The following is a 27,807-nucleotide window of genomic DNA, read 5'->3' on the forward strand; positions in this document are numbered from 1 at the left end:
AATTTTTGCAATCTATCCATCCGACAAAGGTCTAATATCCAGCATCCACAAGGAACATAAACAAATTGACAAACAAATAACCTCATTAAAAAGTGGGCAAAGGAAATGAACAGACATTTTTCAAAAGAAGACATTTATGCAGCCAACAAACATCTAAAAAAAAGCTCAACATCACTGATCATTAGAAAAGCACAGATCAAAAACCACAATGAGATACCATCTCAAGCCAGTCAGAATGGTGAGTATTAAAAAGTCAATAAACAACAAATGCTGGTGAGGCTGTGGAGAAATAAGAACACTTTTACACTGTTGGTTGGAATGTAAATTAGTTCAACCATTGTGAAAGACAATGTGGCAATTCCTCAAAGACCCAGAACCAGAAATATCATTTGACCCAGCAATCCCATTAATGGGTACCCAAAGGAATATAAATCATTCTATTATAAAGATACATGCACGTGGCTGGGCGCAGTGGCTCACACCTGTAGTCCCAGCACTTTGGGAGGCCAAGGCGGGCGGATCACCAGGTCAGGAGATTGAGACCATCCTGGCTAACATGGTGAAACCCCGTCTCTACTAAAAATACAAAAAAATTAGCCGAGCGTGGTGGCAGGCGCCTGTAGTCCCAGCTACTTGGGAGGCAGGAGAATGGTGTGAACCCGGGAGGCAGAGCTTGCAGTGAGCCAAGATCACACCACTGCACTCCAGCCTGGGCGACAGAGTGAGACTCTGTCTCAAAAAAAAAAAAAAAAAAGATACATACACGTGTATGTTCACTGCAGCACTATTCACAATAGCAATGACATAGAATCAATCTAAGTGCCCATCAATGATTAACTGGTAAAGAAAATATACACCATGCAATACTATGCAGCCATTAGAAGGAGTGAGATCATGTCCTTTGCAGGGACATGGATAGAGCTAGAAGTCATTATCCTCAGCAAACTGACACAGGAACAGATAAACAAACACCGCATGTTCTCACTTATATGCACGTTCTCACTTATAAGTAGGAGCTGAACAGTAAGAACACATGGACACAGGGAGGAGAACACTATACACTGGGGCCTATCAGGGGAGCAGGGGGAGGGAGAACATCAAAATCAATAGCTAATTCATGTGAAGCTTAATACCTAGGTGATAAGCTGATAGGTGTATGTAGCAAACCAACCATGGCACACGTTTACCTACATAAAAAACCTGCATGTCTGGCACATGTATCCTGAATTTTAAAATAAAATAAAATTTTAAAAAAGACAGGAAAAAATCAGAATATAAGAGTGAATGTGACAATATTGTGAATGTACTTAATGCCATAAAGTTATACAGTAAAAAATGCTTCTGAAGATGGCCAAATAGGAAGACACCTCCCAACAGGGGTCGACAGACCCCAACAGAGCTCCGGCTGGTATCTGGTGGGTGCTCCTCTGGGATGAAGCTTCCAGAGGAAGGAACAGGCAGCAATCTTTGCTGTTCTGCAGCCTCCACTGGTGATACCCAGGCAAACAGGGTCTGGAGTGGACCTCCAGCAAACTCCAGCAGACCTGCAGCAGAGAGGGCTGACTGTTAGAAGGAAAACTAACAAACAGAAAGAAATAGCATCGACATCAACAAAAAGGACATCTATGCAAAAACCCCATTCAAAGGTCTCTGACATCAAAGACCAAAGGTAGATAAATCCATGAAGATGAGGAAAAACCAGCGCAAAAAGGCTGACAATTCCAAAAACTGGAACGCCTCTTCTCCTCCAAAGGATCACAACTCCTGACCAACAAAGTAACAAAACTGGACAGAGAATGAGTTTGATGAATTGACAGAAGTAGGCTTCAGAAGGTGGGTAATAACACACTCCTTTGAGCTAAACGAGCATGTTCTAACCCAATGCAAGGAAGCTAAGAACCTTGAAAAAAGGTTAGAGGAATTGCTAATTAGAATAATCAGTTTAGAGAAGAACATAAATGACCTGATGGAGCTGAATAACACAGCACAAGAACTTCGTGAAGCATACACAAGTAACAATAGCCAAATTGATCAAGTGGAAGAAAGGATATCAGAGTTAGAAGATCAACTTAATGAAATAAAGTGTGAAGACAAGATTAGAGAAAAAAGAATGAAAAGGAATGAACAAAAGCCTCCAAGAAATATGGGACTATGTAAAAAGACCAAACCTAAGTTTAACTGGTGTACCTGAAAGTGATGGGGAGAATGGAACCAAGTTGGAAATCACTCTTCAGGGTATTATCCAGAAGAACTTCCCCAACCTAACAGGACAAGCCAACATTCAAATCCAGGTAATACAGAGAACACCGCAAAGGTACTCCTCAAGAAGAGCAACCCCAAGACACATAATCATCAGATTCACCAAGGTTGAAATGAAGGAAAAAATGTTAAGGGCAGCCAGAGAGAAACGTCGGGTTACCCACAAAGTGAAGCCCATCAGACTAACAGCGGATCTCTCTGCAAAAACCCTCTAAGCCAGAAGAAAGTGGGAGCCAATATTCAACGTTCTTAAAGAAAAGCATTTTCAACCCAGAATTTTATATCCAGCCAAACTAAGCTTCATACATGAGAAGAAATAAAATCCTTTGCAGACAAGCAAATGCTGAGAGATTTTGTCACCACCAGGCCTGCCTTATGAGAGCTCCTGAAGGAAGCACTAAACATGGAAAGGAAAAACTGGTACCAGCCACTGCAAAAACAAACCAAATTGTAAAGATCATGGACACTATGAAGAAACTGCATCAACTAACAGGCAAAATAACCAGCTAGCATCATAATGACAGGATCAAATTCACACATAACAATATTAACCTTAAATGTAAGTGGGCTAAATGCCCCAATTAAAAGACACAGACTGGCAAATTGGGTAAAGAGCCAAGACCCATTGGTGTGCTGTATTCAGGAGTCCCATCTCACATGCAAAGACACACATAGGCTCAAAATAAAGGGATGGAGGAATATTTACCAAGCAAATGGAAAGCAAAAAAAAAAAAAAAAAAAAGGCAGAGGTTCCAATCCCAGTCTCTGATAAAACAGACTTTAAACTAACAAAGATCAAAAAAGACAAAGAAGGCCATCACATAATGGTAAAGGGATCAATGCAACAAGAAGAGCTAACTATACTAAATATATATGCACCCAATACAGGAGCACCCAGATTCATAAAGCAAGTTCTTAGAGACCTACAAAGAGACTTAGACTCCCACACAATAATAGTGGGAGACTTTAACACCCCACTGTCAATATTAGACAGATTAGTGAGACAGAAAACTAGCAAGGATATTCAGGACTTAAACTCAGCTCTGGACCAAGTGTACCTAATAGACATTTACAGAACTCTCCACCCCAAATCAACAGAATATATTCTTCTCAGCACCACACTGCACTTATTCTAAAATTGACCACATAATTGGAAGTAAAATGTTGTAAATACAATAGCAATTAAGGATGCACTTGTAAGAAAATCACAAAACTTAACTTAAAAAAACAGAAATTAATCTTTTTCAGTAATATAGGTTAATGCAATTCATAAAAATATTATCTTGGATTCCTTTAAATAATGAACATTGCATGTGGTTAAATTTTGGATACTATTCATTCACATTTTTGAGGTAGAAAACTTGAGATGGTGCGGGAAAACTTTAAAGGTGTTATTAACCCCAAACAAACTAAAATCAACTACAAAGTAAGCATCCCAAAGTATAACTTTAGCTGTTAGGCAACAATGTTCCATTTCTAAAATGTAACTTAAATGGAGTTTTTAACACAAATTAAAACGTGTCAGTTCAGTTACAATTATTGAATAAAGTTAAATGGGTATCTATGGAAAATGAGAGTTCCATGGACTTAAATATAACTGTAAAATTTCTGTTTCTGGCCGGGTGCTCTGGCTCACGCCTGTAATCCCAGCACTTTGGGAGGCCAAGGCGGGCGGATCACAAGGTCAGGAGTTCGAGACCATCCTGGCTAATATGTTGAAACTCTGTCTCTTCTAAAAATACAAAAAAAAATTAGCTGGGCATGGTGGTGGGTGCCTGTAATCCCAGCTACTCAGGAGGCTGAGGCAGGAGAATCGCTTGAACCCTAGAGGCAGACGTTGCAGTGAGCCGAGATCGCGCCACTGCACTCCAGCCTGGGCGACAGAGCAAGATTTCATCTCAAAAAAAAGAAAAAAAAATTTGTTTCCTCTTTCTATTAACACAGATAATTATGACCTCTACTTCGACGCATAAGACAAACAGCTCTCCAAATAAAATGCAAGAATTATATTAGAAATTTGAAAGCCAAAGGATAAAAGATAACATAACTGACCTTCAACAAACAGTTCTCTATGTTGTGAGCTTGAGGCAGAGATCCTTAAGTTTTCTCTTGGAATATGGCTTTTGTTGAGACCTAAACTGTCATTAAGATTTCTGGCGCACGGTGATTCTAAGACTGGCCTTCTATTATGAGGAGTGAATAAAGATCTGGTCTGCTTTTTCTCCACAGGAAGCAGGGTGCTGACGTCTGCTAGCATGTCATTAGTTCTGTGAAGATTGTAAAAGACAAATGCTTAGTATTTCATTTTTTTCCTAAATGACTTGCAGCATTTTAAAAGTTGCCATAAGAGTAAGTGGAATACACCGTAAGTCATGTTTTAACTCCAAAAATGTGTTAGAGCATGCCTACTGTATGCAATTATAGTTTTTAAATTGTTCTGAAGAAGTATGTGTATTTCTAGGGGAATTTATAGCAAACAAGTAAGTCAAAATAGGGAGGGGAGGGAAAAGGCTTTCAATAATGTATGGCTTAACAGGTAACACTTCCTGCTTTCTGGAATGGCTCTACTTATGAGATTCTTAGGGATGCCATTAAAAATACTTGCATTTAAAGGGTAACTATGTGAAGTGATGAATATGTTCATTTTCTTGACTGTAATAACCATTTCACTGTGCATATAAACATATCAAAACATCATGTTGTACTCCTTAAATACATACAACAAAAAAAGTTCAAAAAGCTAGAAATACTTGTATTTAGTAAACCAGTGAAAAGATTTTAGAAAACTATCCCTCAAAGACATTCCTGAAAAATCATTTTCACCAGCCTTTTACATTTAACCCATTGTCTGGGAAAAATTAAGTGTTTGCCACTGAGGAATTATTCAGAGTTTATTACTCCGTTTTCATGCTGCTATGAAGAAATACCCAAGACTGGGTAATTTATAAAGAAAAGTTTAATTGACTCACAGTTCTGCATGGCTCGGGAGGCCTCAGGAAACTTACAGTCATGGTGGAAGGCACTGATTCACAGGGCAGTAGGAGAGAGAAGTGCCGAGCAAAGTGGGAAAAGCCCCTTACAAAACCATCAGATCTCAGGGGAATTCACTCACTATCAGGAGAACACCTGGGGCCGGGGGAACCGCTCTCATGATTCAGTTACCTCCCACTGGGTCCCTCCCATGACATATGGGGATTACAGGAACTATAGAGATTTTGGTGGGGACACAGCCAAACCATATCACAGAGCAACAACTCCCGGGGGAGAATGAGATAGCTGAGATCAAAGACAACTAAAGCAGCTCCAAAGGCAATTAGTACCTAACATTGTGGCCCAGGCATCAGAGGTGGGGCCTGCCCTTTCTGTCTTCCACACACCCCCTCAGGCTGACCAAGGCGTTATTTTTCACCACTTTGTGGATTATACTTCCCTTCAACCTAATGTTGAAGTATGCCTTTATGTGGAGTGGAAAAACTATACAGGATTTGTTGTCTCAAGGCACCCTCTAATGATAACATCCAAGATAGATCACAATCAAGGAAAGTAAATTTACTGAGTGCCAGAATGTGCCCAGAATAGTGGTACTTGACTCTTGCTTTGTCATCTTCCAGAAAATAATTACATTTGTTGATATTTCTATTTAGGGGAATGATGACTAACAATTTTATGATAGTATCACTGTCTAAATTATAAAGATAAAAAATACTTAGCTGAAAACCTAATAGATCAGGTTAACTACATGAGAATATGAAGGAAAAAATGCCACATAAAACTTCAAAACAGGGGAGACACATGAACTGTCCCGGACTAACATTTTAAAGGTAAATTCATTTACTAACATCACTTTTGTAAATTGTCGAATCTAGTTAGCTTTGACTTCCCACGAATCTCAGAAACCTGTCTCACTAAAAATTATGTTTTGAAGGCAAATTAATGAGCTTACTTTATTTTCAGTGATTCTGTGTCTTGATTTACTTATTTAGTTCACCTGACAGGGATCCTCTTTTTTTTTTTTTTTTTTGAGATGGAGTCTGGCACTGTTGCCCAGGCTGGACTGCAGTGGCGTGATCTCAGCTCACAGCAACCTCTGCCTCCCGGCTTCAAGCAGTTCTCCTGCCTCAACCCCCAAGTAGCTGGGATTACAGGGGCCCGCCACCACGCCCCGCTAATTTTTTGTATTTTTAGTAGAGACGGGGTTTCACTATGTTGGCCAGGCTGGTCTCAAACGTCATGATCCACCTGCCTCGGCCTCCCAAAGTGCTGGGACTACAGGCGTGAGCCACAGCGCCTGGCTGGATCCTCTAATTTATAATTCCTCCAGATAGAGCTGCTTATAGTTTACCAATTCACTGTTATTAAAGTCTGCTTGTGAAGTTTTCATTTTGGAGAGTTTGGCTTCCAGTTCTTTAATTCTGAGTTTCATCTGACTTTTTAGTGAAGTAATATTGTCTTCTCTTAAGTGCTCTAACTCTTCTTGAGACGCTGCTCATGTCTAAAATGAGCATTTAAAAGAGACATTTTAATAGTAATTATCACTTGAATAATTATTGTGTATTTGTTTCATTTAGTTTTCAGTCAGTGGTTCAGAGAGTGATTTTACGTATTTTTTAAAAAGAAGCTGAAGTTTAATATATTTATCATGAGTATCAACTGAATTCACAACTTAATCTGAATTGTAAAAAAACTGAGTCATTCTTATGGTAGTACTCATGTAATGTGATACTCCAAAGCATAATAGAATCAATTTTAAATTTTAAAATTTGAACAATATAACTTAAGAACAATCCAAGAATATGGTTTAATTTGTAAACACAAACGTTTTATTTCTCTCTTCATCTTGTTTTATGCCAATTGGTCTTAGTAATCAAAGGATTTTCTAATAAGAATCATTATTATGGAGGATCAACTTAGTTATAATAATGATGGGAACTAAAATATTTAAAGGAAGAAACAGCTACTACCATCCTTCTAGAAATCTACCAAACAAATTGCTATAAAGTAGGGAAAACACATACAATGTCTATATCCAAAATATAATTTGCAGTGAAATGAATGAAAGCACATTACAGGTAAATACAACAACCTGCAAGAAGAGATTGACTTAATTTTTCTACAATCTCCTGTCTTGCTCTTTCTTTCATCTCTCATTTATATTGTTCAGCTTCACCATGTTCTAACATATTTCTTTCCATATAACTTTTGAGGTTTAATACTACCTGTGCTAAGTGCCTATTGTTCTTCTGCAGTGTTACACATTTCTTCTGTATTGTTTTCATATTTCTTCTGCATTGTTTTCATATTCTGTATTGTCTTATTTCTTCTATATTGTTTAATGTCTGTTGAAGAACTTCATTCTCTGCATCCAGATGTAGACATTTTGAAGATGTGGTTTCCCATGCGTCTGTAAGATCAACCTGCATGCGTAAAATAAAATAGTTTGGTAATGAAGGAGGAAGGCCAAGAATGGTCTAACATGAAACCAATAACAACTTTTGAAAGAAATTCAGCTGCAATAAAATGTTATATATACTGTAGTAGATTCATAATATTTGGACCCTTGAGTTATTCACAAAATCAAAAAGAAAGTTAAAACCACTAGGAGTCACAAAAATATATTCTTTACTATCATCATTTGTGCCATACAACATTTACTTGTTTATTTTTCTATTATAATGCCTCTATGCCACCCCTTACTACAAAGACTTTCACTCGTTCCCCTACATTGTCATTCCCCATAATTTCTAAAGAGGTTTCAGGGAAAACATATTGAATTATTTAGGTCTCAGTCAGTACATGGCTCCCAAAATAAAACTTTGAAAATAAGACTCTAATTTGTAAATCTTGTAAATGTGGATTCCAATGCTATAAGCCTTTTTCTGAACTATAAATGTTTTATGCTAATTTGAATTACATTTCAAGGGGTAATGATTCTTGGGGTTAAGAAGCAATTATATCTCCTAGTATAAAAGTTCAGCAGCATAATGATCCATACAATTTTCCTGAACAAAAATGTCTGAATTCAATAGCACAATCTTATAATCCTCTGTTAGTTTACACAAAGTAAGGGTGCATACTAAACAATGATAACAAAAGATCTTGCTAAAATTTCAGTGCTACTGAGTTGGAAAGAATAATTTTCCTTTAGATGGAATGATTATTTTATTTTAAAAAGGTAAGTGGAGTGGCACCACTACTAATTGTTTGACATTTCTCCCATGAAATTCCCTCTCCTGAATACAAGCTGGCATTAGTAATTGGTTACTAGTGAACATCATATGGCAGAACTGGGTGTGACTTCTTGTTTTTTTTTTTTTAGACAGAGTCTCGCTCCGTTGCCCAGGCTGGAGTGCAGTGGCGCTATCTCGGCTCTCTGCAAGCTCCGCCTCCAGGGTTCACACCATTCTCCTGCCTCAGCCTCCCGAGTAGCTGGGACTACAGGCGCCCACCACCATGCCCAGCTAATTTTTTTGTATTTTTAGTAGAGACAGGGTTTCATCATGTTAACCAGGATGGTCTCGATCTCCTGACCTCATGATCCACCAGCCTCGGCCTCCCAAAGTGCTGGGATTACAGGCGTGAGCCACCGCACCCAGCCAGAACTGTGTGTGACTTCTAACATTGGATAAGAAAATGTATTATAATACAGCTTCCACCAGACTTTCTCTCTAGGGAAGCTTGTTCTTAGAATCCAGCCACCACAATGTAAGGAAGACTGAGCCACATGATGAATCCTCATGTAGGTGTTCCAGCTGACTGCCCCAGCTTCACTTCCCAGCCAAAAGCCAGCTTCATCTGCCACACAGGCAAATCAACAGGACTTTAATATTTTCAATGATTCTAGTCTCAAGTTTCAAGTCACTTCATCTGATACCATAGAAAGTGAGCTAGCCCCATTGAGCCTTGCCTAAAACTGCAAATTGTGAACAAAATAGATACTGTCTTTGAGACAATGAATTTTGAGGTGGTGTATTACACAGCAATAGATAATTGATACAGATACTGACACTAAATATGGGCTACTGCCATTAAAAGATACTACTAAAACATGGCAGGATACCACTGGGCCAGGAGCTAGGTAGAGGCTGAAAAGACCTAGAGAAGTATAAGAATGAACACTGAAACGGCTTCAAAGAAACTGTTAGTGGAAGCCTGTCCCACTCACCCTGAGACTCAAGCTGTGGCACCTAAATCAGCATCAGTTTAAGAGCCCAAACCGCCCCCTACTACCAGACTACATCCTGTCCAGAGACCCAACAGCCCCTGCATCTCCACATTCAGTGGAGCCCCGCTGACATTTCACAACATTCACAGAGAGGACTTGTGGCATCATGCACCAGCTGGACCCACAACACCTGATGTGGCTGGGTCCCCAAAACCCTAATCTTGCAGCACCCTACACCCTTGGAAATAGTTGGTCCGGCCCACCAGAAAAGGTACTCTAGGACAAAGGAATCCTAAGTATGTGCTCCTAGAGCCTGAGAGCCACCTGACTGAGGCCACGACCACCAACGCAACCCTGTCCCCTCCAGCGGCAGCACTGCTGCACACCTGTGCACACCTTCAGGAGGCCTGAGGACTGACTCACGCATGTGCACCATCCCAAATCCTGAAAGCCAGCCTGCCCAACCCACCAGGGGCAGTGCCTGTGTGAGCCATATGGGAGCCTGAAGACAAGGTCACCTTGTTTGCCACTGCCACTATTGCTGCCAGTGCCTACGTATGCCGTCCAGGGCCTGAAGGAGGAGCCCATCCCACCCAGGCCTATACGTGCATTCTGGGGCCTGAAGACAAGTCTGCCCCATCCACCACTATCACCACAAGTACCTGTATTCTGGGGGCCTGAGGATTGGCATACCTATTTCTATAAGTGTCCATACACACTGTCAAGGGCCTGAGAACAATTCCATTGCCCCACTGGCACCCACACGTCTTCCAGGGCCTTAGGACAGGGCTGCCCCACCAGCCACTGACAAAGGCTCCTGCATGTGCACTCAGTGAACCCATAAACAAGCTTGCCCCACCCATGGCTAGAGAAACCCACCCAAATGTGCCACACAAGCGCCCAGGAAAATGCCCAGCCAGACTGCTGTCACCATTACTAGTGCCCGTTCATGCAACCCAGGGTCTGGCCCCTCACTGCTATTGTCATTGTAGGTACCACAAGTTCCGCCCAGGGTCCTTAGGACTGTCATGCCACTGCCACCTCTGATCCCAGCACACACTACCTGGAGGCCCAAGCACCAGCCCACCCAGGCAACCCACTGCCTCCCAAGTAGCTGAGATTACAGGCACCTGCCACCACGCCCAGCTAATTTTCGTATTTTTAGTAGAGACGGGGTTTTGCCACGTTGGCCAGGCTGGTCATGAACTCCTGACCTCAGGCGATCCACCCGCCTCGGCCTCCCAAAGTGCTTGGATAACGGGCATGAGCCACTACACCCAGCTGAAAGAAAAATCTTAAAGGCAGGTAGAGAAAGGGTCAGATGACATACCATGGGAACTCCATTAGGCTAACAGTGGATTTTTCAACAAAAATCTTGCACATCAGAACAAAGTGAGAACCTATTTTCAGCATCCTAAAAGAAAAGTCATTTCAACCAAGAATCTCATATCCTGCCAATCCAAGCTTCATTAGTAAAGTAGAAAAACAAAACTTTTTCAGAAAAGCAAATTCTAAGAAAATTCATTACTGCTAGAAGTGTTATAAAAAATTCTTAAGGGAGGCTGGGCACGGTGGCTCACACCTGTAATCCCAGCACTTTGGGAGGCCAGAGTGGGTGGGTCACAAGGTCAGGAGATAGAGACCATCCTGGCTAACATGGTGAAACCCCGTCTCTACTAAAAATACAAAAAAATTTAGCCGGGTATGGTGGTGGGCGCCTGTAGTCCCAGCTACTCGGGAGGCTGAGGCAGGAGAATGGTGTGAACCCTGGAGGCAGAGCTTGCAGTGAGCGGAGATCGTGCCACTGCACTCCAGCCTGGGTGACAGAGCGAGACTCCGTTTCAAAAAAAAAAAAAAAATTCTTAAGGGAGTTACAAACACAAAAATGAAGGAAACAATAGCTGCTATCACAAAACCAGATTTAAGTCCATAGCTCACAGATCCTACACAGCAATTACACAATGGAGAACACAGAGCAACCAGTGAACAATATCGCGACAGGATCAAAATCTCATATACCAGTGTTAATCTCAAATTAAATGGTCTAAATGTTCCACTCAGAAGTCAGGGTGGTAAGTTGAATACAAAAACGAAAACCAACCACTGCTTGTCTTCAAAACCCATCTCACATGTAATACCATGAAAAGGCTCAGTGTAAAGGAATGAAGAAGGATCTATCATGCAAATAAAATGGAAAAAAAGAGTAAAGGTTGCCATTCTTTTCTTCTTTCTTTCTTTCTTTTTTTTTGAGATGCAGTCTTGCTCTGTTGCCCAGGCTGGAGTGCAGTGGCGTGATCTCGGCTCACTGTAAGCTCTGCCTCCGGGTTCAAGTGATTCTCCTGCCTCAGCCTCCCAAGTAGCTAATTTTTGTATTTTTAGTAGAGACGGGGTTTCACCGTGTTATCCAGGATGGTCTCAATCTCCTGACCTCATGATCTACCCGCCTCGGCCTCCCAAAGTGCTGGGATTACAGGCGTGAGCCACCGAGCCCAGCCGCTATTCTTATATCAGATAAAACAGACTTTAAATCAACAACAGTAAAAAAAGACAAAGACGAGCATTACATAATGATAAAAGACTCAATTCAACAGGAAGACTTCATTATCTTAAATATATACACACCCAACATTGGAGCACTCAGATTCATAAAACAGTACTTCTAGACCTATGAAAAAGTTTAGACAGCCACATAATAATAGGCGACTTCAACACCTCGCTGACAGCATTAGACAAACCACTGAGACAAAACCTACAAAGAAATTCTGGACTTAAATTTGACTCTTGATCAATTAGGCCTAATAGACATCTATAGAATACTCCATCCCAAAATCACAGAACATACTTTCTTCTCATGTGCACATGGAACATACTCTAAGGTCAACCACATGCTTGGCCATAAGCAAGTCTCCATAAATTTAAAAATAAAATAAAATCATACCAAGCACACTCTTGGACTACACTGTAATAAAAACATATCAATACTGAGATATCTCAAAACTACAGAATTACATGGAAGTTAAAAAATGTGCTCCTGAATGACTTTTGGGTAAACGATGAAATTAAATCAGAAACAAAAAATCTTCAAAATAAATAAAAACAGAGACACAACATATCAAAACCTCTGGGATATTGCAAAAGCAGTGTTAAGAGGAAAGTTTACAGTGTTAAGTGCACGTGCCAATAAGTTAGAATGATCTGAAATTAACAATCCGACATTACACTTGGAGGAACCAAAAAACAAGAAAATAACCCCAAAGCTAGCAGAGGAAAATAATTAACTAAAATCGGAGCAGAACTGAATGACACTGAAACCCCAAAACCCACACAAAGGATAAACAAAAATTGATTCCTTGAAAGAATAAAAAAGATAGACTTTTAATTGGATTAACCAAAAGTGAGAATATTTAAATAAGCACCATCAGATATGACACAGATGACATTACAACCGATCCAACAGAAATAAAATAGATCCTCAGAGACTATTATGAACACCTCCATGCATACAAATTAGAATTTCTACAGGAAAACAGATAAATTCCTGGAAACACAAAAATTTTCAAGACTGAACCAGGAAGAAACTGAAATCATGAACAGACCAGTAACAAGTTCTGAAATTGAAGCAATAATAAAAAAACCTACTAACCAAAATAAGGCCTGGACCAGATGGATTCACAGCTGAATCAGAACCAAAGCTGTTCTCAATCCTACTGAAACTCTTCCAAAATATTGACGAGGAGGGACCCCTCCCTAATTCAGGAGTTTGAGACCACCTGGACAACATGGCAAAACCCTGTCTCTACAAAAAATACAAAAATTAGCTAGGCGTGCTGGCATACACATGTTGTCCCAGCTACTTGGGGGCTGAAGCAGGAGGATCACTTGAGCCCAAGAGGTTGAGGCTGCAGTGAGCTGTGTTTGCACCACTGCACTCTAGCCTGAGAAACAAAGTAAGACCCTGTCTCAAAAAACAAAACATGAAGCTAAAATTGACAAATGGAACTTAATTAAAGAGCTTCTGTACATCAAAAGAAACTATCAACAGAATAAAAAGACAACCGACAGAATGGGAGATTTTTGCAAACTATGCATCTGACAAAGGACTAATATCCAACATCTATAAGGAACAAACAAATTTACAAGAAAAAAACAACCCCATAAAACAGTGGGCCAAGGACATGAACAGATATTCCTCAAAAGAAGACATACATGCATCCAGTAAGCACATTTTTAAAAAAGATTCCTATCATTAATCATGAGAGAAATGCAAATCAAAACTACGAGAGACTAACCCACACCAGTTGGAATGGCAATTAGTCAAAAATATTTAATAACAGATGCTGGTGAGGTTGTACAGAAAAGGGAACACTTTTACACTGCTGGTGGGAATGTAAATTAGTTCAGCCATTGTGAAAAGACGTTTGGTGATTTCCCACACAACTTAAAACTGAACTACCATTCTACCCAGAAATCCCAATATTGGGTATATACCCAAAGGAATATAAATCATTCTACCAAAAAGACACATGCACTTGTATGTTTATCGCCACACTATTCACAATAGCAAAGACACGGAATCAACCAGGAGCCCATCAAAGGTGGATTGGATAAAGGAAACATGGTAGATTCACACCATGTTACACTATATAGCCATAAAAAGAACAAAATCATGTACTTCGCAGCAACATGGATTTAGCTAGAAGCCATTATCCTAAGCAAACTAATGCAGGAACAGAAAACCCAATACTACATGTTCTCACTTAGCACTGGGAGCCAACCACTGGGTACACATGGACATAAAGATGAGAACAGCAGACACTGAAGACTACAAGAAGGGGAAGGAAGGGAGGCGAACCAGTGTCAAAAATGACCTATTGAGTAGTAAATACTCACTACCTGGGTGACAGGATCAATCATACCCCAAACCTCAGCATTATGCAATATACCTTTGTAAAAACATCTGCACATGTACCCCCTGAATCTAAAATAAAAGAAAGAAAAAGAATAAACAAAATGCTTTTTAAAACTTGCCAAAGAAGCCGGGCGCAGTGGCTTACTCCTGTAATCCCAGCACTTTGGGAGGCGGGGCGGGCGGATCACGAGGTCAGGACATTGAGGCCATCCTGGCTAACACGGTGAAACCCCGTCTCTATTAAAAATACAAAAAAGTTAGCCAGGAGTGGTGGCGGGCGCCTATAGTCCCAACTACTCGGGAGGCTGAGGCAGGAGAATGGCGTGAACCCGGGAGGTGGAGCTTGCAGTGAGCGGAGATCGCGCCACTGCACTCCAGCCTAGGCAACACAGAGAGGCTCCGTTTCCAAAACAAAACAAAACAAACAAAAAAAACTTGCCAAAAAATAGAAAAACAATCCTAAAATTCACATGGAAGCAAAAAAAAAAAAAAAAAAAAAAAAGCCAGACTAGTCCGCCTATTCATGAGGAAAAAGAGCAAAGCTGAAAGCATCACTTCTACCTGACTTCAAAATACATTACAAGGGGCCGGGCGCGGTGGCTCACACCTGTAATCCCAGTACTGTGGAAGGCCGAGGCAGGCAGATCACGAGGTCAGGAGATCGAGGCCATCTTGGCTAACACGGTGAAACCCTGTCTCTATTAAAATACAAAAAACTTAGCCGGGCGTGGTGGCGGGCACCCGTAGTCCCAGCTACTGGGGAGTCTGAGGCAGGAGAATGGCGTGAACCCGGGAGGCGGAGCTTGCAGTCAGTGAGCAGAGATCGCGCCACTGCACTCCAGCCCGGGTGACAGAGCGAGACTCCCTCTCAACAACAACAACAACAACAACAAAATTACAAGGTACAGTGACTAAAACATGGATTGTTATAAAAACAGATACACAGACCAATGGAACAGAATAGAGAACCCAGAAATAAATCTACATATTTACAGGCACATGATTTTTGACAAAGGTGTCAAAGGTGTCAACAACATAACATTGGCAAAGAACACTCTCTTCAACAAATTGGGCTGGGGAAACTGGTTATCAGTAGGATGAAGAATGAAAGCAGATCCTTATCTTTCACCATAAAATCAACTCAAAATCCATTAAAGACTTAAACATAAGACCCCAAATTATGAAACTACTAGAAGAAAATATAGGGAAAATACTTCAAGACTTTGGTCTAGGCAATGATTTTATGGCTAAGACATCAAAAAAAAAAAACAGGTAAAAAATAAAAACAAAGATCAAAAATAGATAAATGAGACTATATTAAAAGTTTCATTACAGCAAGGAAAACAACCAATGGAGTGAAGAAAATCCATAGAATGAGAGAAAATATTTGCAAGCTGTTCACCTGACAAAGGTCTAAATCCAGAATATATGGGAAAGCAAACACCTTAACAGTGAAAAAGTTAGTAGTCCAACTAATAAGTAGGTAAAGGCTCTGAGTAGATTATTTCTCAAAGGAAGACATACAAATGGCCAATATATGAAAAAGTACTCAATATCATCTCACCACAGTTAGAATGGCTACTATCAGGAAGACAAAAAGTAAAAAATGCTGGTGAGGTTGGGGAGAAAAAGGGAACTCTTATGCACTGGTGTAGGAAATAGCAAATTACTATAACCGTTATGAAAAACAGTGTGGAGGCTTGTGTAAAAACTAAAAATAGAACTGTGGTGTGATCCAGCAATCCTACTATTGAGTACTTATCCAAAAGAAAGAAAATCAATGTATCAAAGGACACCAGCACCCCCATGTTTATTGCAGCACTATTCACAATAACGAAGATGTGGAATTAACCTTAATGTTTATCAACAGATGATTGTGGTTGATGAATAAAGAAAATAGGGCACACATACACAATGGAATACTATTTAGCCAAAAAATAAATTCATGTCATTTGCAACAACATGAATGAGCCTGGAGGACATTATGTTAAGTGAAATAAGGCACAAAACCATAAGTACTGCATGTTCTCACTCATGGGAACTAAAGTAAAAAATCTGAGGTCATGGAAGTGGAGAGTAGAACTGTGGGTATTACAGGGTGGGAAAGGTAGGGGGAGTGGAGGATGGGGAGACGTTGGTTAATGGATACAAAATTATAGCTACATAGGAGGAATTAACTCTAGTGTTCCGTGGCATTGTAGGGTCACTATGATTATGATTTATAGTGTATTTTTAAAAAGGTAGAGGAGAGGATTTTCAGTGTTCAAAGCACAAAGAAATAGTAAATGTTTGAGGTGATGGCTTTGTTAATAGCCTGATTTGACCATTATACACTGGCTACACTTATCAAAATATCACTGTGAATCCCATAAATATGTACAATTATACATGTCCACAAAAATAAAAAGGAAATTGGGTATGATGTAATACACCTGTAGTCCCAGCTATTCACGAGGCTGAGGCAGGAGGACCCCTTGAGCCCAGGAGTACAAGGCCAGCGTGGGCAATGTAGTGAGTGAGACACTATCAATCAATCAAAAATAAATAAATAAATAAACAAACAAACAATTCATCCTATAAATAGACTATGGGCCACACTTAGTGACTTGCTTCTAATGAATAGAATGTGGTACAAGTGATACCGTGTGGCCTCCAACATTAGGTTAGAAGAGGCTCTCTACCTCAGACTGCTTCCCCTTAGAACCGAGCCCCCATGTTGTGAGGAAGCTCAGGTCACAAAAAGCACACAGGAGTTCCAGTGCAAGTATTTGGGCTGCCTGCCCCAACTAAAGTTCCAGTCAACAGCCACTGTCAACAACCAGACATATCAGTGACCAGACCTTCAGATGATTCCAGTCCCCCAATATTTGATTGACTGCAAGTGAAGCTGAGGGGAGCAGAGAAGGTTGTCCTGGACAAGGATTTTCCAAACCACAGATTGGTGAACTAAATACATGTTGCTGTTAAGCCACTCACCTTTGGGTAGCTTGTTAGGGAAAAATAAACAGGAAAATGGACTTAAACAAAAAGACAGTAAGAAATATAATAGCTTACACAGTAGTAATTAGTCTCGTTTAAAGTAGGATCTACTAAATGTTGAGGTTAATTTGTTAATGACAAACAATGCTAATGAGAAGCAGCAGACAACCAGGAGACAGATGTATGAACTATTGAAGAGGACGTTTACAAAAAGTTCCCTTCAGTTACAAATTCTCATAACTAAGTAAATGAGGCTCTTTAGCATTTGCCCCTCAAGTTATGGGATAAGGAAGATGAGGAAGGAAGGATATATAATTTGAAGTATGAAAGTTGAAAAAAAACAGAAGTATTTGATATAATAACCCAAATCAGACATTTTACCTGATTTCAATGAACTGAAATTCTAAAAGTGATAAGCAGCTGAGTAATTATTAATCAATCTAGTATTTGATCTTCATTTTCATTTCCTCAATGAGAAAATAAAGAGAATACTAGGGAATCAGTTTTAACCTTCTCTGTAGTAAAACAAATGTAGTGTCCTTTACATGTTAAAAAATTAAATACAATTTCCCTTCAAGCTGAGAAGGTAAGACCATCTCATCTTTACATTGTACCAAAATGCTGCTCCATATCATACAAATTGGCTCTGAAATTTTGAAATTCATACAACTAATTTGACTATTTGTCTCTGATAAATACCTGGACATCACCTGATTTTTAGGTGCTGCATTCCTGAAAATTTTTATTTGAATGGGTTGAACTACTAATTTGATTATGTACTGAGCTATAAAGCATAGCTAGGCACCTCTGTTAAGTAAAAGCAGTTAAATACAGAAAACTGTAATTTCTGAGGATGTAGGATCTGTGCCAAGAAAAGGATCAGCTCCAGTGTTATACAAAGAACCAGGCACCAGGTCAACAGAGGATCTATTTGTGAGCTGTAAGATGATGAATTAGCTCAATTTCCAAAGAGGAAAGCAACAGCCCAGACTTAATCTTCTCCTTCCTACATGGCAAAAATCTACACAATTCTATGACTTATTATGAGTTAGTAAATATAATGCAGTAAATAGTAAACTGAGTCAGCAGATCCTCTAACCAAGATTTGATGAAAATCGGAGTGAAGAGGTAGGGACTGAGTGAGAGAAAAACGGTTTGAACGGAGAAAAAGAAATGAATACACTCTGTCTTTGTAAGCCTGACTTCCCATTGTGTCACAGGAGTCAGCAAGGTATTAATATAAGCTGGCCACATGTTCCTTCAGGAAGCAAACAGTGAAATTAAAGGCATCCTACTACTTGAATTTCTATTCTTACTTAGGACAATTGGGAATAATAAGCAACATGACTGAAAAATAATTATCCTAAAATTAGATTCGGTACTGGCATGATGATAGACATAGATCAACATATTAGAATTGAGAATCCCAAAATAAACCCACATATTTATGGTCAATTGATTTTCAACAAGGGTAAAAAAACAACAACTGAGACTATTAATTTGTTAAAAAGAATAGCCTTTTCAACAAATGGTAATGGGGCAACTGGATATCCACATGCAAAAGAATAAAGATGGACTCCTAACATACGCCACATCTAAAATTAACTCAAAATAGAACTGCTAAATATAAGAGCTAAAACTATAAAATTCTTTTATCAAAATTTGAAATGTCTGCACTTGAACAGACATCATCAAGAAAGTAAAAATAAAAGTCATTGAGTGAAATAAAATATTTGAAAATCATATCTGTTAAGGGTCTTACACCAAAGATCTATAAAAAACTTAAAATTCAGAAAAAAAAGGGAAGGTGATTTTAAAATGGGCATAGCATTTAAATAGACATTTTCCCAAAGATACACAAGTGGCTCATAAGCACATAAAAAGATGCTTAACATCATTACTCATTAGGGAAACGCAAATCAAAACAAAAATGAGGTATCGCTTTACGGGGCGCGGTGGCTCACGCCTGCAATCCCAGCAGTTTGGGAGGCCAAGGCGGGTGGATCACGAGGTCAGGAGATCAAGACCACCCTGGCTAACACGGTGAAACCCCGTCTCTATAAAGATACAAAAAATTAGTCGGGCATGGTGGTGGGTGCCTGTAACCCCAGCTACCTGGGAGGCTGAGGCAGGAGAATGGCTTGAACCTGGTGCAGGGGAGGTTGCAGTGAGCCGAGATTGTGCCACTGCACTCCAGCCTGGGCAACAGAGTGAGACTCCATCTCAAAAAAAAAAAAAAAAAAAAAAGAATGAGGTATCACTTCACACCACTAGGATGGAATCTTCAATCAAAAATGTGAAAGATGTTGGGAAGATACAGAGAAATTAGAATCCCCATACAATTCTGACGGAAATGTAAAATCGTGTAGCCACTTTGGAAAACAGACTGGCAGCTCCTCAAATTCCACTTGTAAGTATACACCAGCAATTCCACTTCTAAGTATACACCCATGAGAAATGAAAACATATGCAAACACAAAAACTTGTACATAAAACTTCATAGCAGTATGATTAATAGCCAAAACATGGAAACAACCCAAAGGTCCATAACTGATGAATGGGTAAATAAAATGACTGGTATATCCACAGAGTGGAATGTTACTCAGCAATTAGAGGAAGTTGAGTACTGATACACGTTACAATGCGGATGAGCCTTAAAAATGTTATGCTAAGTGAAAGAAGCCAATCACAAAAGACCACCACATGTTTTGTGATTCAATTGATATGAAATGTCCAGAATGGGCAACTCGATAGAAACAAAGTAGACTGGTGGTTCCCTAGAGCTGAGGAAGGGCAAACTGGTGGATGATGGCTAAATGACGCAGGGTTTCTTTTCAGGGTCGTGAAGATGTTCTCAAATTGATGTTGCTGATGACTACACAACTCCATGAATATACTAAGAGACTTGTACATTTTCAATGGGTGAACTGTATGTTATGCAAATTATATATCAACACAGTTGCTTTAAAAAAATCCAGTGGCAGGATCTAGATACATTTCTTAATTCTCTACTTTGGATGTATATACTCTACAGGATCTGAGTATTTCCATGCTTTTACAATATACTTAAAATGAAATGAAACTGAAGGAAATGCCTAACATTTCAAGTACTTTGTAAATTAACGTAAAACATTTGCATTTTGGAGAAGAGTTTAATGGCCTTTCCATACAAGTTATCCTGAAATTCATGCAATAAACAGACACACATTCTATACCCATTCATGAAAGTAAAGACCAGAAATAAGACACTTCTTTGGAACACTATATTAAACATTATCCTCTGATTTAATCTGGCTTGCCTTACCATGACAGTAGAGAAATAGCTAAAAAATAATGGTTTGCAGAAAAAACTCTCAATTGCTGTGAGGAATGAGGTATAATTCCCAACTTTCATAAAGGTAAATATTATTTTTAAAATGTATATACTTATGAGAAAAACATGACAGAATGAAAGTCAGAGGTTAAGAAATAACTGCATGATAAAGATAATAAAATTAATTATAATAAAAATAAAAAACTATCCAATGCAATTAGTATCCTAAAACATTAGATATTATTCCACTACCTATAGATTAACCATTGACATGTTATGTTTCATATATACTTGACTTCTGATTTTACCTAATTCCTTCTCTGAATCTTGGGTCTCTTCTAAATTAATATGACAATGTGGTGTAGCCTCTAGGTAAGGCTCTGACATAGGATGTATTTTTAGGGTATCAGCCAGTTCTTGTTGAAGTTGTCTCATAACTACCTGTTCAGATATTTTTGTTACTGATTTTACATGTTACCTTATTAGTAAATCATGGTAATAAGATTTAACATGCACTTTGAAAAATAGCACCACATACATGAATTTACCTTCTTTTCCTATGTGTATACATGCTTGTTTATTACTGAATTCAGTTAAGGACACAGAAGGTATTATTTTCCTGCCAAGTCAGTATTCTGCTTAGATTCAGTTCACTATTCACTCACCCCTGATACATTTGCAATGCTTAACTTCCTACTTAAGTCACAAAAACAAATCCGTATGTGGGTGGGACTAGTGGTAGAAAATGCAACATTGTAAAATGTTTTTCCTCTTTTTTATTAGAAGCTCAAAGAAACCCCACCACTCCTGACATCCTCAATTGCCTGCTCAGATCCTTCCAATAGATTTCTATCTCAGAATACAAGTAAAATTCCAATTGCCTTCCAGGCCCTAGGTAACCACCTGGCCTTCACCTCCCTCCCTGACCTCAGCTCCTACAAATCTCTTCCCTACTCACTGCTTTCTCACTCTATGTGAATCCTGCCACCTCCCATTAGATTGAAAATGTGGACCTAACGTCAAACAAAGCAATCGCAGATAGCCACAGTTATCTTTGTGTGGGACAAAGTCATATCCAAATGATAGCCATTGAGCCTTGAAATAAAAATTGTGGGCAAATTATTTTTAAGAACATTCAAAGTATAAATACCAGTGGTAAGATTAATCAAATATGGTTTTGCTGGAAATTCACATCTGTCCCAAATTATGATTTAATAAAAAGTAAATGCTTTTAAATAATTGAGATGTCATAACAATACTGATATTGAAATAGTCTCAGATTAAAGTCAAATTGATACAAATAAAAATAAAATTATACAAACGTAAATACATAAAAAGCCCCTGAAGGAAAAGTATTATGACATACAACAGTATACTTCAGTTCACCTGGGAAATCTTGAATTAACAGTCAAAGTAACCCACCTAATCGAATCTTAATTTCAAAAGACATTTCAGATATAAGGCATTTCTGTTTATCTGCTTCATCATGGTCTTAAAATGTGGCCACATACAAATATTAAAATTATTTTAGCAGTATGTCTACATCATAAATATTAGTCTATATCTGCTAACAACTTGTAACTTAACCTCTTAAAATTTCAAAGGTGATATAATTTCTTTACTCAAAGTAAAGTGTACTTCAGGTCTTTCTTTTGCTGGTATGTTTCTAGGCTAACACAGCAAATACACTTTTATTCTAAGTATATTTGTACATACTTTTTTATTTTTTTGAGACGGAGTTTAGGTTTTGTTGCCCAAGCTGGAGTGTAATGGCACGATCTCGGCTCAATGCAACCTCCGCCTCCCGGGTTCAAGTGATTCTCCTGCCTCAGCCTCCTGAGTAGCTGGGATTACAGGTACCCGCCACTGCGCCCAGCTGATTTTGTATTTTTAGTTGAGATGGGGTTTCTCCATGTTGGTCAGGCTGGTCTTGAACTCCTGACCTCGGGTGATCCGCCCGCCTTGGCCTCCCAAAGTGCTGGGATTACAGGCATGAGCCACCGCGCCCAGCCTATTCTACATACTTTTATATTCAACTATATATAACATTTAGCATAACCAAATATTACTTTAAATTTTCTTTCTTTGAGTTTGAAAAATATCTTTCTTGGTACTTACTTTTTTTTCTTTCTCTTTTTCACATTGATATATTCTTTCTTTCAAATTATTACATACATTGATTAAGTCTTTGTTTTTCTCTTCTAGCAGAAGACTCTGCATTTCACTCCCAGCTAGATTTTTTTACAACAGCATGGATTTGGTCTTGGATAGTACTGATTGTCTTTTCTTGATTGTCAGCTTTCTTGTGGGCATCATCCAGTTGCTGTCGAAGCAACCTATTTTCACTTTGTAGTTGAGCACATCTGTCCTCTATAGATTCCTGCTTCTTCGGCGTATTTATTTACTTTGCTTTGTTCATTTTTATACATTCGTTCAATTTCTTTCTTTTGACACCGTGTTTGGCCTAGGTCTCTTTGGAAATATTCTAAAACTGATGTCTTTTCTCTGAGTGTTTCTCTTGCATGATGAAACTTAATTTTTAGGCTGTTAATTTTACTGTCAGCATTAGAGAGTTTTTCAGAAAGAATCTAACTGTTATCTTTTAGGTTAGACATATCAGAATTCATTTTCTCCTGTAAATGAACCCATTCATGTCCTGTTCTCTGGAAAGCAAGTTCTAGGTTTTCTTATGCTGTCTGACTTTGATCACAATCATGTACAGCAGCAGCCAGCCTGCATCGATATGACTGAATTTCCATTTCCAGTCTTTCCATGTTGTGTTTTACATTCTCAAGTTGAGAACTGAGAGTTTTATTCTCAGCTGTCAAAATGCTAAGCTGTCCACTGTACTGAAATACTATTTTTGTTGATGTTTCCTCATTCAGTTTTATCATATTTTGAAGGTTGTCATTCTTTTCTTTCACACTTTCAACATTCTTCAAATATTTCTTTTCTTTCAGCTGGATCTGATGTTTTATTATGTCTAGTTCCAGTCTTAGCACGGCAATTTCTTCCTGCAACATACTATTTTTATGCAACAGGTCTTTTTCTTTCTTATGGCTTTGAGAAATCTAAGTAAACAAAGGAAACTTAGCACTCAACAGAATGACATATCATGGTTTCTTCTGAAATTAAGGAATAACCTGTATATTTGTACAATGAAAGGATTCCCATAAGTGGATATTTAACTGGAAAAAATGTTAAATCAAAATTTCAAACCTCAGAGTGTAAATTCCCAAAAGTTAAAAAAATCTATTTGAAGACAATGAATCAATAGAAGTAAAAAATAAACCACTAGAGGATTTTTAAGACTCTCAGAATTGACAAAGCCTTTCTCTGAATTACAAAAAACCCAGCAGCATAAAATATGAGATTGATACATTTGACTACATTTTTAAAATTTAAAAATTTTAAAATCTGATATCTAACCTATACACCACCCCGTTGTAAGACTCTTAGTTCTGCATTTATTTGGACTGAAGAAATTTCTCAAAGTTCTCTAAGTTCCTTTTTCCTGAAAATGTTCTATAGATATTCTACTTTTCTAACAATTTTATTGTAAGTTATAAAGATTACACTTATTCATAAATGTTAAATCTAAGCATTGTACATTTCTACATTTTACATTTCTACATCTAAGCATTGCACTTTTACATACATTACTGAACTCATTTAAGGTCGCAATTCTGAAGAGGAGAGATTGAAATATATGCAAGATGCAGGATTTTCCCTAGGTCTTCTGATTCTACTTCTAGTCCTCCTCCATCAAATTGCAGTTACTTCTGTGGTGTAAATATATAAATACAAAAGAAGCCTCTTATTTAAAAATACCAATGGTAAAATTTATAGAGATCTTCTTAAAAAATCATGAGATTATTTGCTATTGTAATAACTTTTATTTCCTCTTTATAATGTTTGAAACAGTAATAAGTGTGAAAAAGGGGGAAATACACGGAAATATTTTTCTAGAAACAAAACACTTACCAATAAATTATCACTAAATGTATATTATTCTACGTCATTGTTTTCAAAGCCCTTTGCATTGAAATTAGATACTACTTGGAGAAAACTTTTAAGTTCTTCAAAAGTAAGAAGAATGACATCCACAATATGGCCTCTAAACTGGCTATACATTTCCTCCTTATCTATCAGTGAAAATAATCAACTGACTTCTCCATTAATATTTTGAGAAGATAAAACAATGTCTGAAAACTAGAACATCTGTTGTTAGTACCAAAAATTTTGAGATTATGGAAAGATCATCAATTCTTATAAAAAATATCAAATGTTTCTTCTTTGGATTGAGGCCATTGTGAATGTCACTACTTGACTGCTGCAGACTAATGGAGCTGAATTAAGAATATGGCTTTATCCTACACACACACACACACACACACACACGTGCATATTCTATATATAGATACACAAACACATAGGATATGTGTGTGTGTGTGTGTGTGTGTGTGTGTGTGTATGTATATAATTTAAAATTCCTTTATATTTTCCAAGGTACATAGAGTTGTTTTTTCAAATATATACACATACAAAAACATATTTGAAAATGACGAAAGAAAATACCTCAGAATTCATTTTCTTTTGAGCCCCTTCGACCTCCTTTTACTTACTGGTCAGAATCTCATCTTGTAATATTCTGGCATTCTGCTCTTCAGAAAGTTGCTTGTGGGTATCGCTTTGCTTCTGCACAACCTAGACATACATTACATTTTTGGTCTAATAGCATTGAAAAAGAAAATCTAAAAGAACAGAACCTTTTTTGTAAAACTATTAAAAAAAAAAGTAGCCTATTAAAACACAAGAACTTTTACCCCTCAGGAATTACTCAAACTTTAATTGCATACATGACAGCTAAATTTCCCAAAGAGGAAAAACAGTTCTTACCTACAGAAAAATACAGTATTGTGTAATAAAATTTCTTTCAAAACATTTAACTAGCTTTGTTATAGTCTCAAAGCTATAGAGCCTGTATTTTAACATAAAAATACACAAATATTTATGTGATTAAACTCAATTTATCCTCCATTCCTTCATTCAGAAAACATAAGAGATAGTTTGAGCATCTAAGACTGAACATCACAGGCAGAGATGCCAAGGTTTACAATAAATAGCTATAAATGTCATACTTCCTTTTTAAGATTAAATAACAGTCTTCGTATGTTTTGAAACTAAATTATGTACATTACATCAAAGGAATATTATAAGTAATATTGATGAAATATAGAGTTAGAAATATAAAGTTTTCACCAAAAACTCATTTACCTGATCCAAATTCTTTCCTAATGTCCTCAATTCTGTGACCAGTGATTTCAGACTCTGAGTTGCTGTTTCAACTTCTTTCCCACATTCCTTTTCTTTTCTTTTTAACTGTTCACTATCTTTTTTAGGCAACATATCAGCATTTCTTCCTTTTTCTTCTTCTTTTAAGGTCATTCTACAATAAAACATATTAAAATTTGTTTTGTTAGAAAATAAAAAGTTTATTTTGTTATCTGGCTCTTCCTACCCAGTGTTTATTATTCAAATAAAATTTCTATGTTCTTGACTATTTTTCCTTTCTAGTTCTCATGTTTTTAATTTCTCACTTCAGTCTCTTCCAAGGGATAAATATACTTGAAAGGTAGTGAAGAAAAAACATCCTGCTAATTGGTGAGTTTCTGTTGCTAGCAATTCTGATCAATGTTATGGAAAAGAATATTAGAAATTATTTAGTATAGTTACATGTTGAAAATTACTTCTTTTTGGCAGGGCGCCGTGGCTCACGCCTGTAATCCCAGCACTTTGGGAGGCTGAGGCGGGCGGATCACAGGGTCAGGAGATCGGGACCATCCTGGCTAACACCGTGGAACCTCATCTCTACTAAAAATACAAAAAAAATTAGCTGGGTGTGGTGGAGGGTGCCTGTGATCCCAGCTACTTGGCAGGCTGAGGCAGGAGAATGGCGTGAACCTGGGAGGCAAAGCTTGCAGTGAGCTGAGATGGCACCAATGCACTCCAGCCTGGACGACAGAGCGAGACTCCCTCTCAAAAAAAAAAAAAAAAAGAAAAAGAAAATTACCTCTTTTTCACACAGTCATAAGAACTCAATTAGGACAGATCATTTCAAATTAACTAATTAAACAGAACATACTACTTATAAACAACTTTGTAAATTCACTAGAAATAAATTTTAATTTTCATGAAATACTGCAGGTATCCCTAAAATGATTTACAGTGCAAGATGGCTCCATCAGGCCAGGCGTGGTGGCTCAAGCCTGTAATCCCAGCACTTTGGGAAGCCAAGGCGGGTAGATCACCCAAGGTCAGGAGTTCGAGACCAGCCTGACCAACAAGGTGAAACCCCATCATTACTAAAAATACAAAAATTAGCCAGGCCTGGTGGCAGGCATCTGTAGTCACAGTTACTTGGGAGGCTGAGACAGGTGAATTGCTTGAACCTGGGAGGTGGAGGTTGCAGTGAGCTGAGATCAGGCTGCTGCACTCAGGCAGCCTGGGTGACTGAGCGAGACTCCGTCTCAAAAAAAAAAAAAAAAAAAAAAAAGATGGCACCATCGGATGTCAGTCACACAATATATGTCTGCAGATTACTATAATCCAATACAAGGCAATGGGGTCTAATATCTGTTAACCCAGCTGTCCCCGGTCTTTTTGGCACCAGGGACTGATTTTGTGGAAGACAATTTTTCCATGGACCTGGGGGAGAGGGGGCTGGTTTAGGGATGATTCAAGCACATTACATTTATTGTGCACTTTATTTATATTATTATCACATTGTAATATATAATGAAATAATTACTTATATAACTCACATGATGTAGAATCACTGAAAGTCCTGAGCTTGTTTTCCTTCAACTAGACAGCTCCATCTGGGGGTGATGGGAGACAGGGACATATCATCAGGCATTAGATTCTCATAAGGAGAGCACAACCTAGACCTCCAATGTGTGCAGCTTACAGTAGGATTTGGTTCACGCTCCTATGAGAATCTAATGGTGCTGCTGACCTAACAGGAGGCAGAGGTCAGGTGGTAATGTAAGTGATGGGGGGCGGCTGTAAATACAGATGAAGCTTTGCTTGCTCACTTGCCGCTCACCTCCTGCTGTGTGGTCTGGTTCCTAATAGGCCATGGACTGGTACCAGTCCATGGCCTGGGGGTTGGGGACCCCTGTG

General features: G+C 38.4%; 1 long non-coding RNA gene across 1 annotated transcript; it reads right to left on the bottom strand.

The window, feature by feature from the left end:
- Positions 1 to 1,344: 1,344 nt before the first annotated feature.
- On the bottom strand, positions 1,345 to 26,070 carry LOC129523682 (uncharacterized). Its single transcript, XR_010134677.1, has 5 exons — positions 25,900 to 26,070; positions 22,741 to 25,329; positions 7,476 to 7,673; positions 4,312 to 4,526; positions 1,345 to 1,544 (listed from the first exon to the last, which is right to left on the bottom strand). It is a non-coding gene; the product is annotated as an uncharacterized lncRNA (long non-coding RNA).
- Positions 26,071 to 27,807: the final 1,737 nt, after the last annotated feature.

Source organism: Gorilla gorilla, chromosome 6, assembly GCF_029281585.2.
Source record: "Gorilla gorilla gorilla isolate KB3781 chromosome 6, NHGRI_mGorGor1-v2.1_pri, whole genome shotgun sequence".
NCBI lineage: Eukaryota > Metazoa > Chordata > Mammalia > Primates > Hominidae > Gorilla > Gorilla gorilla.